This window comes from Schistocerca gregaria, chromosome 8 (genome assembly GCF_023897955.1).
Source record: "Schistocerca gregaria isolate iqSchGreg1 chromosome 8, iqSchGreg1.2, whole genome shotgun sequence".
Lineage (NCBI taxonomy): Eukaryota > Metazoa > Arthropoda > Insecta > Orthoptera > Acrididae > Schistocerca > Schistocerca gregaria.
Window position 1 is genome coordinate 220400300 of NC_064927.1, and position 15675 is coordinate 220415974.

At 44.5% G+C, this 15675-nt stretch overlaps 1 protein-coding gene and 1 non-coding gene across 3 annotated transcripts in view; both read left to right on the forward strand.

The window, feature by feature from the left end:
• The window catches only part of LOC126285423 (phosphatidylinositol transfer protein alpha isoform), a 188065-nt gene that overhangs the window by 106349 nt on the left and 66041 nt on the right, over positions 1-15675 (forward strand). The window lies entirely within an intron of this gene.
• Positions 2335-2409, forward strand: Trnat-ugu (transfer RNA threonine (anticodon UGU)). The gene has a single exon. It is a non-coding gene; the product is annotated as a tRNA-Thr (tRNA).

Genomic DNA, 15675 nt, shown 5'->3' on the forward strand with positions numbered 1-15675 from the left:
GTCATTTTATGAAAACTGATGCATTGGAACACTATAGACAGTTATGTTTATGATGATAACTTGTCATATAAGGTCTCATATTATTACGAAGTCAGGGTATCCACATTTTTGTAAGAGACTTCTTATGCTCGTATTTTTAGTATCATTCATCAATATAGGAGTATGCCGAAAAACTTTCGTAAATCAAAAAACCTATCGATCCGTTGGACTCAAGATTTTCGGTGTGTGTGTGTGTGTGTGTGTGTGTGTGTGTGTGTGTGTGTGTGTGTGTGTGTGTGTGGTGGGAGGGGAGGTGGCGTTCGTATTTCATGTTGGGCGACGGAAGGCACGCTCTTAAATTTGCGAACTATAAAGTAGTTGTATGTACATGGTTTCATGTCCTCGTATAGGTTCGTTTAGATGCTAGGTTTGAGGACACATGATATAGACCGTGTTGTGGAAATTGGTTTATAACGCTGAGCAAAAGATGTTAGTCATACAACAGACTGCCGTCGAGGAACCGTTTATTCGTTGTGTGATGGACCCAAGTGTAAGTGTAACTGGGGGGGAGCGGAGGGCAGGGAGAGTTGTAAAGTTTAGGAAACTGCAGGAAGATCTACAGTCTGCCGCAAATGTCAAAGTTCGTCTCGCTTAAAGGCTGTGAGGACGAAACTACGGGAGCTCGGAGCCTTGCAGAGATACACTGGCAATAATTTTTCCTTCACTGCATTTGCGAGTAGAAGAGGAAAGGGGATCACAGGCAGTGGGGCGAAGTGTTTCCAGCCATGCTCTGTACATTGACGTGCGGATATTGTACTCAAACTGATCAAAAGTATCCGAATATCGTCAAGTAATTCAGAATTGACCACTAGATATCACGAGAGGCCGACTAGCCAGTACAAAACCGGCGAGTATTGTGTTGTCAGTAGAGAAGCAGTAACAGCAAAATGTCTGTCGGGAGAACTCGCGGACTTCGAACGTGTAGTAGTCAGTGGATGCCACCTAACTTGCAAATCCATCAGGGACATTTGAATTTTTCCAAAGCAGCTCAAGTCTACTATTGGCGATGTGATTATAAAGTGGACTCACGAAGGAACAACCACGGCTAAACAAACACCACGCTGATCTCATGCGCTGGCGGACAGGGACCGTCGAGCATTGCGGACGGTGGTTGTAAAAAGACGCATGAAGTCAGCGGAATGAATCACTCGTGAGTTCCGAAGAGTTATCAACAGTGCGGTTAGTACAGCGAATGTGCATAGGGAGTTAAAATCAGTGAGGTACAGTGGTCGAGCAGCCTCAAATTTTTGTAGTCGGTGCCAAGCGATGCATGAGATAGTGTAAAGAATGATGCTACTAGACAGCGAACGACCGAAAGCTAGTGATTCATGAAACATGCTATACACTGTGACAGTGCGATGAAAGAGTTTGATTTTGATGGATATCGGGAGAAGAGAAATCACGCGTTAGCGATATCCACCCACACAGAGGGCGGTAGTATCATGTAGACAAGATATAAAAGGGCAGTGGATTGGCGGTAATTTGTACTAAAGTGACTCATGTGAAAAGGTTTCAGACGTAATTATGGCCATACGACGGGAATTAACAGATTTTGAACGCGGTCTGGTAGTTGGAAGTAGACGTATGGTACATTCAGTTTCGGAAAAAGTCAGGGAATTCAATATTCCGAAGTACACAGTATCAAGTGTGTGTCGAGAATACCAAATTTCAGCCAGTACCTCTCAACACGGACAACAGTGGCCGACGGCCTTCTCTTAGCGATAGAAAACATATGCGTTTGCGTAGTGTGGTCAGTGCTAACAGACAAGCAACACCGTGAAATACCTGAAGAATCAATGTGGGACGTAGGACGAATGTATTAGTTAGGACAGTGCGACAAAATTTGTCGCTAATGGGCTGTGGCAGCAGACGACCGACACGAGTGCCTTTGCTAAAAGCATAACATCGCCTGCAGCGCCTCTCCTGGTCTCGAGATAATATAGGTTCGACCGTAGACTACTGGAAAACCGTTGTCTGGCTTGATCAGTTCGGATTTCAGTTGGTAAGAGCTGACGGTAGAGGTAGAATGTGACGCAGACACCGCGAAGCCATGTTCCAAGTACGAGATCGCATCTGTTCTTTCGGACATGTGCGAAAGAACAGATACCATCTCCATATAGTTAAGGCTAAGCGGCCATTAGCCTCCTCCTGTGCGGGTGAACACGTATTGCCCGAACTCTTACGGGAGTGTAGTGGGAATGGGCACTATGAATATAGTATGTGGACATCGTTGGGAATGTGTGTCTCACGGGAAACGTGCAAGTCATAAATCCCTGCAGTCGCACAATGCTCTGTGCCGTCGGTGGCTCAAATGGATAGAGCGTCTGCCATGTAAGCAGGAGATCCCGGGTTCGAGTCCCGGTCGGGACACATTTTTCAACTGTACCTGTTGAGGTTTATCAGTGGCTGTCGACAGATTAAGGTAATGATTTAATTATCATTTCGTGTATCCAAGTAGGTAACGAGGCACTGCGCAAGCTGATGGTGGCTCCATAATGGTGTGGGCTGTGTTTACGTGGAATGGACTGCGCCCGCTGGTCCCACTGAACAGATTATTGACTGGAAATGGTTTTGTTCGGCTATTTGGAGACCATTTGCAGCCATTCATGGATTTCATGTACCCAAACGACGATGGAATTTTTAGGGGAGACAGTCGTTCGCGTTTGCTTTGAACATCACTGTGGACAATTCGAATGAATGATTTGGCCATCCAGATCGTCAGACTTGAATCTCATCGAACATTTCTAGGACATAATCGAGAGATCAGTTCGTGCACCAAACGCTACACCGGCAACACTTTGGCAATTATGCACGGCTATAGAGGCTGCATGGCCCAATATTTCTGCAGGGACTTCCAACGACATGACTTTCGTCACGCCAGCGTATTGCGCTCAAGAAAACTCAAAATGCAGAAGGAATGAATACATGTTATAGCATTGTGTACGGCATACAGTGGAGGAACAGTTCGGATACAACGATTGTCTGTACGAGCGTACCATATCATAAAGAACCATTTGAGGACCATTAAATTTCTGAAAAGGACGAGCCTACCGCGAGTCCCAACATTTACCCAGTGGAACGCCTTGGGGATGTTTTAGAACGTGGATTTTGCTCGCGAGACCTTCAGTGCTTTCTGGTTTGAGGTAGAAGCAGCTGCCATTTCTCCACAGACACGCAGGCAATTCTTTGAAAGTGTCTCTAGCGAAGTTGAAGCACCCAATATGAATGTCCACTAGTAAGTGCCCCATACGTTAAGTTAAATAGCGTATGTGCAACTCGAAGAATACTAGCAGCGCGAGTGTGCGCTCTGCGCTGACGACTGCGCGGCTGGCGAGTGCAGCGCGCGCGTGCGGTCGGCTGGCGTCGCATCCCGGGCCGCGCGGCGCCGCGCTCCACTCGGCGCAGGGTATCGATCTGGCGGGGCGGGAGGCAGCCGGCAGCTGGCGGTCGTCCCTGCGCCGGCCGGGGCCGCCAGCGAAGCCCGGCAAGTGCTCGCATCGACCGACGCGCCGCCGCTCAAGCTGACGCTGCCGCTGCCGCTACCGCTGCTCATCAGCGCGCCACACCACACCAGAGCCACCGTTCATTTCCTTGCGGCCATCTACACCGGCAAAGGGCACGGGTAGGACAGCACAGCACTTCAGCCACACCGGCTGCTATGTGCATCTGCAAAGTAAAGGGCAGGGAATACTTGACGTGGTACCATGCGATAGGGTTTCTTCCGCGTATGTACCGTGGGAAGAATGACTCCTTACACACGGGTTTGTTCGTTGTAGTTCAACGTTCCAAAGGATTGGAAAAGGACACAGGTCATCCTCGTTTTCAAGAAGGGACGTCGAACAGACGTGCAGAACTATAGACCTATATATCTAACGTCGATCAGTTGTAGAATTTTGGAACACGTATTATGTTCGAGTATAATGACTTTTCTGGAGACTAGAAATCTACCCTGTAGGTGTCAGCATGTGTTTGAAAAAGATGATTGTGTGAAACCCAGCTCGTGCTATTCGTCCACGAGACTCAGAGGGCCATAGACACTGGTTCCCAGGTAGATGTCGTGTTTCTTGACTTCTGCAAGGTGTTAGATACAGTTCCCCACAGTCGTTTAATGAACAGAGTAAGAGCAATATGGACTATCTGACCAATTGTGTGATTGGATTGAGGAGTTCCTAGATGGCAGAACGCAGCATGTCATTCTCAATGGAGAGAAGTCTTCCGAAGTAAGAGTGATTTCAGGTGTGCCGCAGGGGAGTGTCATAGGACCGTCGCTATTCACAATAGACATAAATGACCTTGTGGATAACATCGGAAGTTCACTGAGGCTTTTTACGGATGATCCTGTGGTATATCGAGAGGTTGTAACAATGGAAAATTGTACTGAAATGCAGGAGGATCTGCAGCGAATTGACGCATGGTGCAGGGAATGGCAATTGAATCTCAATGTAGACAAGAGTAATGTGCTGCGAATACATAGAAAGAAAGATCTCTTATCATTTAGCTACAAAATAGCAGGTCAGCAACTGGAAGCAGTTAATTCCATAAATTATCTGTGAGTACGCATTAGGAGTGATTTAAAATGGAATGATCATATAAAGTTGATTGGCGGTAAAGCAGATGCCAGACTGAGACTCATTGGAAGAATCCTAAGGAAATGCAATCCGAAAACAAAGGAAGTAGGTTACAGTACGCTTGTTTGCCCACTGCTTGAATACTGCTCAGCAGTGTGGGATTCGTACCAGATAGGGTTGATAGAAGAGATAGAGAAGATCCAGCAGAGAGCAGCGCGCTTCGTTACAGGATCATTTAGTAATCGCGAAGGCGTTACGTAGATGATATATAAAATCCAGTGGAAGGCTCTGCAAGAGAGACGCTCAGTAGCTCGGTACGGGCTTTTGTTAAAGTTTCGTCAACATACCTTCACCGAAGAGTCATGCAGTATATTGCTCCCTCCTGCGTATATCTCGCGAAGAGACCATGAGGATAAAATCAGAGATATTAGAGCCCATACAGAGGCATACCGACAATCCTTCTTTCCACGAACAATACGAGACTGGAATAGAAGGGAGAACCGATACAGGTACGCAGGGTACCCTCCGCTAGAGGTGGCTTGCGGAGTGGATGTAGATGTAGAACTTTTTTTTTTTCGTCGCCCATCTTAGATAGCCATGCCCCGTGGACTGAAGAATATCGCTAGATACTTTAGATACTACTAGTTCTTCAAATTTTTTAAGCAGACGTGCGGAATAATGTAGATAGAGGGGTAAAAATTGACAGAAATGCTTGGAATGACATGGGGTTTCATTAGAACAAAAAAAGTATTGCTAGACGTATGAAAGATCTCTTGCGCGCGTCGTTTGGTGGTGGTCGTGTGCTCAGCCGCTACTTTCGTCATGCTTGGCCTCCCAGGTCCCCAGACCTCAGTCGGTGCGATTATTGACTTTGGGGTTACCGGAAATCGCAAGTGTATCGTGATTGACCGACATCTCTAGGGATGCTAAAAAATATAACATCCGACGCCAATGCCTCACCATAACTCCGGACATGCTTTACAGTGCTGTTCACAACATTATTCCTCGACTACAGCTATTGTTGAGGAATGATGATGGACATATTGAGCATTTCCTGTAAAGAACATCATCTTGGTTTTGTCTTACTTTGTTACGCTAATTATTGCTATTATGATCAGATGAAGCGTAATCTGTCGGACATTTTTTGGAACGTTTGTATATTTTTTTGTTCTAATAAAACCCCATGTCATTCCAAGCATGTGTGTAAATTTGTACCTCTCTATCTACGTTATTCCGTGATTTATTCACTTTTCAAATTTATACTGACTTTTTGATCACCCGGTATATACTTGTTCCAGCGGTCCACCAGCTTTTTCATCCTATCGGAAAAAATAGGTTCTGTCAAACTCTGAATGATACTCATTGGCTACAACTATCACTTCCTCATTTGATGAAAATTTCTTTTTAGCAAATCAAAGTTTCAAGGTAGGCACCAGGAAGAAGTCACTTTAGACTAAGTCTGGTGAACTGGACGGATGAGGAAGTTCAAAATCCTATACACACTCTTTCGCCATTATTATCGCTAATGTGCGGGAGGGTATATTATTTATTATGTTGGTGAAGGACTTTTTACCGTGCCAATCGTGTTTTTTTTCTTTTTTTTTCTAGCCAACGCATGTTACAAAAGATCTGACAGTGAAGTATAATAGGGTGCAGTTATGTTTCCTCCTTTCTCCAAGTAATCTGTGAGCATTATGCCTTGGGAATCCCAAAAAGGCAATGGCCATCTGCTGACAAAATGGTCTTTGCCCTCTTCGGCGCCAATTTCACCAGCTTTCGTCCATTGTTTTAATTGCAATCTCGACTCTGGTGTGTAATCGTGAATCCAGTTTTCATCAACGGCCACAAATGGGTGCAAAAGTTTTGTGGATTGCGATAAAACATCGCCAGACATGTTGAAATGTTGTATGGATGGTCTTTTGGTCTGCTGTGAGCAATCGCGACATGCACCTCCCATACAGCTTGTTCATAGTCAATTCTCCGTGCAGGATATTATACAGTCCGTAAGTTCAGATGCTTACTGTCAGCAGTCTCACGAATTGGTTTTCAGCGGTCTTGCATTACCATATTATGGATTTTATCAATGGTTTCCTTTGTGGTGGCCTCAGTTAGACGGCTAGAGCGCGCTTCGTATCCGGCGCTTACCGGATCACATTTAAATTCATTAATCCAGAAGTAAATGGTATTCAGTGATGGTGCAGAGTCCGCGTGAAATTTATCCATTTCTATTTTTGCTTATGGAGCAGTCGAACTCTTTGAACGAAAATGTTTATAACGACAGCAGGAATCTCGGTTTTCTCCATTTTCAGTCGTAGTCGATACACTAACCTTTCAGGCAGCTCTCAGCAGTGGACTGTACGCTGTTGAAATTATTTATATGATTCTTGGAATAATTAAGCTTGCCAACCATGAAGGGGCAGCAAAAATATTCCACTCTTTCATGAAAATGTACCGGGCGTGTCAAACAATTTTCGTAGCGTGGTAGCACGTGTTAGAATTCCTTTCTCGTATGCGCCGTGAGAAGAACTACTTTGTAGATACCAATGTGCGCACTGTAATTGGACTTCATGTTCTTATGATAGTGACACACAAGGAACGAAAGAAAATCTCTAGATTCTTCAAGTAATACTTGTTCTTGAAATTTTGTACGTAGTTTTGCGCTGGATAATTTACGTATGTCTCTCCGAATATTTGAGTTCAGATTTTTTTCAGAGTTCCCGTGACACAGCCTAGTGCGTTACAGAAACATGTGATTGTAGTTTCTCACGACAGCATACCTGTGTAAAGCTTTCTCTGTTTACATTTCGCGTCAAGTCTGGGCGCATTGTCCTATTTTCGAAGAAATCTTCATCAGGAACAAATCACTGTCTTGGCTGCTGTTGTCATTTGTATCTCGTAGGCGGCATTTGATTGGTTATCATATGATGTCATTCCACCATGCTGTCAGAGATTGTCAAATGCCTAGCAGTGTCTACGCTCTCACAGAAACTAACAATCCACCGCATTTCTGTTTCTTCTCAAAGTTGAGAGCTCGCATCTGCGCACGGCTGTGATTATAGTCGCTGTCGCATTTGAAGATGTTTCCTGACATTTTAGTTTTTACTACTACTACTACTACTACTACTACTACTACTACTTTAACAATGTAATCACAACAGGTAGAAGCTTTGGACAATATTTGTTTTTCAGATATTTTCCTGTGTTTGAGAGATTGTACTCAGCAATAGCTGATTTCCCCAAGTTCTGTATGGTTACAGCAACAATATCCACTGCAGTCAGTTGTTCCAGACGAAGACGTCGGTGGATTTCAGAGAAAGCTCCAGATTTATCCCAGATCTGACGAGACAAGTAAAACAAGAATGTTTATACCTACCACGGGACACTCGTGGCTCCCTGACTTCTAGTACTTTAGCACTGCACAAGTGATTTGTGAGCAGTCTCCTTGACAGTATTTTCCCACATATACGGCCATGAAGTAAGTCTGCCACATCCTTACCTACGAGTTAGCTCCCATGATCATCCCACTCTATTTTTCTACGAATTGTTACACCCGGGTATTTGTACCGATTGACAAGATTCCAGCTTCAATCAGATCTTGTAGCCATAGGATACTACATTTCTTTTTTTTCTAAAATGAACAATTCCACATTTCAGAACATTTGAAAGAAGTTAAGTCTTTGTATCACCTAGAAATCGTAACAAGATTTGCTTGGAGATTTGACCGGCTTTCTTTTCAGATAGTACTTAATTACAGATGACTGAATCAGCTACAAGATCTGTGAAGTTATCCATTGTAGAGTACATCTGAATAGAAAGCTTCTCAAATATCCAAACAGAACTTAAGATTTCGAGGTGCTGCAAAGATTGGCAACGTGCTTTAAATGACAGTAATGTGAAACTGTGCATTTCACAAAATGAAAAAAAAAATCGTAGCCTATGGCCACAATATCCTGGAGTCTCTGTTGAAATCGGCCAGCCGATACAAATACCAGACTGTAACAGTTTGTAGAAATATGGACTGGAATTATCATATAGGTAGGTGGTAGACTTCAGTTCATTAGCAGGAACTTCTTGTGGTCCAAGTTTGGCTTCTACACAAGGCTTCACTCCAGACAAAGAGGTTCAGAAAACGCTTCGTAACGCTTAAATTTGTATCGAACGTTATTTTTGTTTTGTTTTAGACATGCTACATTATATATTCTCTCTATACTACGACCATTATCAGTTACTTTGCAATCAGTCGGAAATAGGACATACTCAAAAGATACGCGTGAGAGATATTTGCCGCTACTTTAATATGGATGATTTGGAATTTCATATAAACTGTTTTGCAGACTTGTGCGTCTTCTGACGTTAGTTTTCCTTTTGTTCCAGGTATGTACCGCAGCCAATGTATATGTTGCTGATGATCTTGTCGGTAAGTCTCAGAGACCGCTGAGTCTGGCTTCTGCTCGCGCGCTGCCTTATCTTCCCGTGTCGAGTGGAGCCGCTGTCGAGCGCCCGTCACACCTACGGCGCCCCCCCTCTGATCACTTGACCCCAAACAGTAAGCCCTTGCCGTGCTATGTCGCTGTCATTAAGCTGTACGATCTTCGCCGGTAGGTTACTCTGCCTCTGGACTATAGTGTTTCCGTGCAAATACTGTCTTCTGTTATATCTTACGGGTATCGTCCGAGGACTTGTTTCGTCACAATTGTCTGGAAATGTGAACCGGACATCATTCGGCTCGCTGAACTGTGTCTGCTTGTGTACATGAACAGTCGTATTCCGTTTGAATAAAATCCTTTTGGGCATTGACCACGATTAAGATCGACAGAAGCTGGTCGAAACTTTATTTTTAATAGTGGTTTTAATTTCAGAATAATATTTCTCAAATGGGTGCTATTGAAATTGCCATGGACCGTGTAAGTCTTCGCACTTGGGGAAATTATGTCCCATTTCACAGCTTGGTATTAAAGAGAGCTGTGGAAGTCAAAAATTGTAGACGACAGAGTTCGCGATGTATGCAGCAAATAATCAAAGACTGAAGGCGTAAATGATGCTTGGAGTAAAGAGATTACCATAGGAGAGGAACCTGTCGAACGCTGCATTGAACCAGTCACAAAACTGATACCTTGTGTCCCAGACAAGAAAAGAAACAAAAAAAGTTCGAAGCTAGTAGTGCACCACACTAGACAGAGGGCAGGGAAATCGAATTATTCGATCATATATGTAATAAAATATTGATGACTGTTTAACAGCTGCTACAAATTCATTGAATGTCGTGGTTATATCACTTGGTCGTTCAGACGAAATCTGTTTAAAGTACCATATCCATCATCAGGCTACGTAAAGATCTGACATACATTGGCGGGAAAAGAAATCGCAACAAAACAAAATGTTAATGTAGAGTAATGAAATTTTGGAAATACACATGTGTAGGTAACATATTTAAGTGATTAACTTCGCAAGATCACAGGTTAGTGTAAGCGCGAGCTAAGTCTTTGCAATTGCGAAATGCTGGTACGTTAATAACAAGTGTAACTACCAGAATGTTGAATGCAAGCATGCGGTGCATGCACTATGTTGTACAGCTGCTAGATGTCCGTTTGTGGAACGGAGTTCCACGTATGTTGCACGTGGTATGTCAATATAGGGACGGTTAATGCTGTACGTGGATGGCGCTGTAGTCGTCGTCGGATGTCCCATATGTCCTCGACCTGAGACAGATATGGTGACATGTTGACACACTGTAGAGTATGTTGGTTTATAACGGCGGTATGTGGGTGAGCGTTATCCTTTTGGAAAACACGCGCTATAATACCTTCATGAATGGCAACACAATAGGTCGAATCACGAAATCGAACCTCAAAACTTATCGCCAAGTGTAGTTCAGTGTGTCTAGCATGCAGACAGATGGGTTACAGGTCCTCAGCTGGCCTCCTCCTAATCAACAAACGGCCGTCACTGACACTGAGGCAAGACCAGTTTTTATTAGAAAACGTAACAGACCTCCGCCCTGTCCTATGCTGAGCCCTCGCTCGACCCTGCTGAAATCGCAAATGGTGGTGGTGTGGTATCAGTGGAACACATGGTAGAGGGCGTCTAGCACCGACCTGGCCTTGAAGTTACCGATGTGTAACAGTTTTTTGTGTCACTGTCGTGCAAACTTCTGCTCAAGTTGGTGCTGTATATGGAGTACGGAGCGCCGATGGTCTTTCCTCTCGGTAGTGCTAAGTGGCCCTCCGGAGCCTGGTCTTCTTACGACCGTATATTCCCGCGTCGACAGCTGTCATTAGTCATTTACAGTGGCTACATTCCTAGCAAAGTTTCGCAGAAGGAAGATCCAGCCTCTCTTATGCGTATTATACGATCACATTCAAACTCAACGAAATGTTGACAATAGCGTTTTCGTCGTCTGAAAGACATTCTTGACAAACATCAACTCACCACGTCCGGTTTAAAAGTTAACTAACGCTCGCGGTCGCTACAGCGTGTATTTAAAGCAGACGTGATTTGTACCCTCGTTTTGGCGCTGGTAGCGTCACTCGTTCACGACTGACACGAAATTTGGAGACAGATCATCTTTCAGATGTAGAATCGCGTCGTTCGGCTTTACTTTATGTTCCACAACTCCCTTTTGGTGGTGTTATTTTTCTTCTGTCAGTGTATTTCTCTGAGCTATACAGGTTTTATAAGACCATTTCCGTTCAAGCAACCGGTTTACCTAGTAAAGGAAGTAATGCCGACGATGACCTTGGGTAACAAATGCATGGCGGAACACCCTTTGATATGGAGAAAAAGAAACACAGTTATCACATCAGTTCTCCCTTATTAAGCGTTGTTCTTACAATGAATGAATACGGTGGAGCCATTCCTTCTCACTTGTACAGGGTGTCTCACGAAAGACGCTCAGGAGGGGTATGCGGGTCGAGCGGCATGGTCCCAGCCACCGGTCGCCACCACTGCATCCACTAACCTGCCGGTAGGCGGCAGCGCGAGCGCTTCCTTTGAATTAAGCATAAACGACGTTGCCATCTGATTAACTTAGGCTTACCTTTTTTTACAGTAGGTGCTCAAAGTGATGGTCCTCTGTGGTAAGAGCAGCCTGACGCCTCCTGAACACATTAGCAAACACTCGCCGCATTTAGACAGCCGAAATCTGGGAAATGTGTAGCCCAGCCCTATCTTCCAACTCAGCGAGCGTGTGGGGGGTTGGTTGCATACAATTTGCCCTTTTAAGTTTCTCCAAAGATAAAAATCACACGGATTTAAATCTGGAGAACGAAGAGGCCAGTCAACAATCCTATCATCAAAAACACGTCGTATTGCTGTCATATAAGCATTGGCGATGTGCAGTCTTGCATTCCCCTGCATTGCCCTGCATGAAATAACCGTACATATTTTCGTTAGGTAATGTATTGTTTCGTGGAAAAAGATAGGTCCAGTAACTCGTCTTGCACTAACTGCACAGCACACTCGAGCTTTCACCTAATGCAGAAATTGGTGATGTAATACATCAGGATTTTTCTGAGAATTTACGTACCATGAAATATGCAGCCATGCTTAATCAGAAAAAATAGCATCTCAGGATCGACGTTCCCGTCTTCTGCTCTAACAGCCAGTTCATCAGTTGATGCACTACCGTTACATTCTTTGGTTTTAATTTTTGTTTGTGCGCAGACGCTGTTCTCATAAGTCTGAAGTGCCGAACGGTGCAGAGATTTTCTGTACTTCTTCCCAAGGCCTCCAATGTCTCGTCTATTTTCGGTTAAAACACTAGGTTCTCTAGGCCTTCTTTTGTGTAAGACAGTCTCTTGAAATTTTTTATATATAGTAGAATCATTTGGAACATGCTCACCGGAAAATTTTCGAATGAGTTCAAGCAAACATTCCTCATCCGATTCTATTTTTGCATAGTTACACAAGAAACACTCATTTATCCTTCGTGTATACCATACCGAATGGCAACTCGACAGGAAACTAAAAACAAGACACCCGAACGCTGAGTGTCTCAGTACTGAAGACAAACGCGCTGTGTTTGTCTGAGGACCGAGCCCAACGACATACGCGGTCAGGGATTGCCCCGGACTCGGCGCAGTTGCAATAATGACATCTAGCAACAATATTTGAAGCGATTAAACTTTACATAAAAACTCAAAAGAAAAGACCAGTAAACTCAATCGCACACTGTAAGAGGCACGCGCAAAGTATCGGTGCCTAAGAACTACGCATAGCGACAACCCGAAGACGCAGCGGCAACAGCCGGCAAACGCACGGCGCGATCCGCGTACATCTCACGGGCGTCTTTCGTGAGACACCCAGTGATATGGGGGCTGTAGTTTGTCGTTGAGATGCTGAACTGGTTGAGCTACAGATTTCAGGTCTGTAGAGAAATATTAGTTGTAATATCCTCCTCCATTTTGAATGATACTACATTCTTAAGATTATTTTTTACTTTTTCGCTCTTCTCTGTACTGTCGTTCTCGTGTATTCCATGCAACAGTAACCCTTTTAGGAGAGCTCCTGTGAAGTTTGGAAGGTAGGAGACGAGATACTGACAGAAGTAAAGCTGTGAGGACGGGGCGCGAGTCGTGTTTGGGTAGCTCTGTTGGTTGAGCACTTTCCCACGAAAGGCAAAGGTCTCGAGTTCGAGTCTCGGTCCGGCACACACTTTTAATCTGCCAGGAAGTTTCAGTAATCCTTTTGGTAGCGGTTAGACTTTTCTCACGTGGAACAAGAGCCTGAGAGCTTGCATTTCTCATAGCTGCAGCTGAAACCCTTAGCAACTGTTAAGGATTAGACCATCAGAAAGACCTGCCTATAGGTTTAAAATTATTTAGTCTATCACTCACCCACTGCATAATTTTTAAAATGTAGTTGCTGCCCCACTGTACGATTTTCAAAGTGACTATTTCTTGTTGAAGGTGACAGATGCTTATTGACAAATCGTCTCTCACGGAGTCCAACACCATCTCCTCAAAGGCTACTGTCCAGACAGCTCTTTGCTGGGAACGTTGGGTAGCGCTCTCTCTCTCTCTCTCTCTCTCTCTCTCTCTCTCTCTCTCTCTCTCTCTCTCTCTCTCTCTCTCTCTCTCTGTGTGTGTGTGTGTGTGTGTGTGTGTGTGTGTGTGTGTCTAGTTAGCGCCAGCGACGTGGCAGACAGTTTATTATGAAACATGAATAGTTTGCAAACCCGTACACTACACCTGTTGCTTCCGGACTTCGTACCATTTGAAATATTCGCTTTGTATTCTAATTGGAGTACCGCTTCTATTATTTAATACAAAAACTGTAACACTTTCTAAATACTACGCTGAGATCGCTGTGAGCAGCTTCAGTACGTGGTGCTTACCATATTTGTGCTAGTCTCTGACGTTAAAACACCATGGCCTCTTTGAGCTGCAGGGAAACGCTCTTGTTTCGAGATGCAGGTAGTTCAGCGCAGTTTGTCCGCATCAGCTAGTTTGGCAAATGAAGTTACGAGACTGTTAAAGGCTTCCGGGCGCATTGTGGAGCGGGCGGGCGCCGCTAAGGCCCGTATTATGCTGGGAAACAACTTCATCAAAGAGGTTTTTTAGAAAAAGACTTTATAAAAAGTTGAATTGGTTTTTAGACGTTACAAAACATTTTTCGGTGATCTTTGACTGTGAAATACGGACGCAATCGCAACACCGATGTTGGCCTCCACAGCCTCGTGCGATGGCGGAAGGAAGCACTAGTCGCGCGCGTACGTCTCCCCCCCCACCACACCACACCACACACCCCACCGACATCCGCAAGCCCCTCCGCGGCGCCCCGACCGTGCCTCTCCTCACCCTAAACGAGGAAATAGTCGGACCTTGGTCTTGTCACCAGCTGGCTCAGTGACGTGTACAGGTAGCCTGGTAACGTGGGTACCTGTGGTATCCCATGACATGTTCAGATATCGAAACTTTGTTTTCGGTAAGGGGAAGTTCATCAGATATGGATATTATCCTGTTTGGTAAATTGTTGTATTAAAACATGTTGAAACAACTGTCAATTGGGGTTGGTTAGTTTGGTAATAAATTTCGTAACCTTAAGCTATAGCTACAAAAGAACCTGTCGACAAAGTCATATTAATGTGGTGCTCGATATGTTTGTGAGCTCTTCGAACTTGGTTTTGATAATGTTTCTATATACTATGTATATGAACAACAAAGTAAAAATGAGGATGTTACTCTGTTCCTGATAGAGATTCAGCACGTCGTCCACGTTTGCGAAAGAGGGGAAAATTATTTGTTGGTGATACGTCCGTCGGATGGGCACAAATCGCTCTGAGCTCTATGGGACTTCTGAGGTCATCAGTCCCCTAGAACTTAGAACTACTTAAACGTAACTAACCTAAGGACATCACACACATCCATGTCCGAGGCAGGATTCGAACCTGCGACCGTAGCGGTCGCGCAGTCCCGGACTGTAGCGCCTAGAACCGCTCGGCCACTCTGGCCGGCAGGATGGGAACAGTTCAGAAACCTTTCCGACTTACGTTCTGAGCTCTGAGATTCGCCCTCTGCGATCTCGCATGTGTCTGGAATAACATTTTAATAGTATGTAGAAATTTGACGTGGCTCTAGTTCATAGCATGTTTTTTAGGTTAGTAAAACAGGAAGTAGTGCATTAGGGTGGAAATCGTGGTCACGGGGGAAAATTCTGCCCGGTGTTCACTGCACGTGCCACAGACCTATACATCCGTAGGGGCACGATGGGACACCTATGGTCTTAAGTAACATTGTAGTACTAAAAAACTGTATTTCATATTACCTTCGTATACCTATGTCTGTCGGAGGAATGGGTCCAAGTACCAGAAGGTTATTATTGTAGTCTTGTGTTTGAAGTTCAAACTTCAAATACATCCTGACCTGTAGTGTGACTGTAAAACCTGAAATGCCCGAAAAGACCTTCCATAATGTCTGTCGTTGAACGAAAAGTCCTTTGGAAAACTGAGGGTGCAGTGAAAGACACGGACACTGAAGCATGACTTGCCATTCCAGACGCGTGTTAAATGAAATACACTACAACTGGTCGTAATTACAGTGATCCACAATTTTTTTTTATTGCTGGGCGC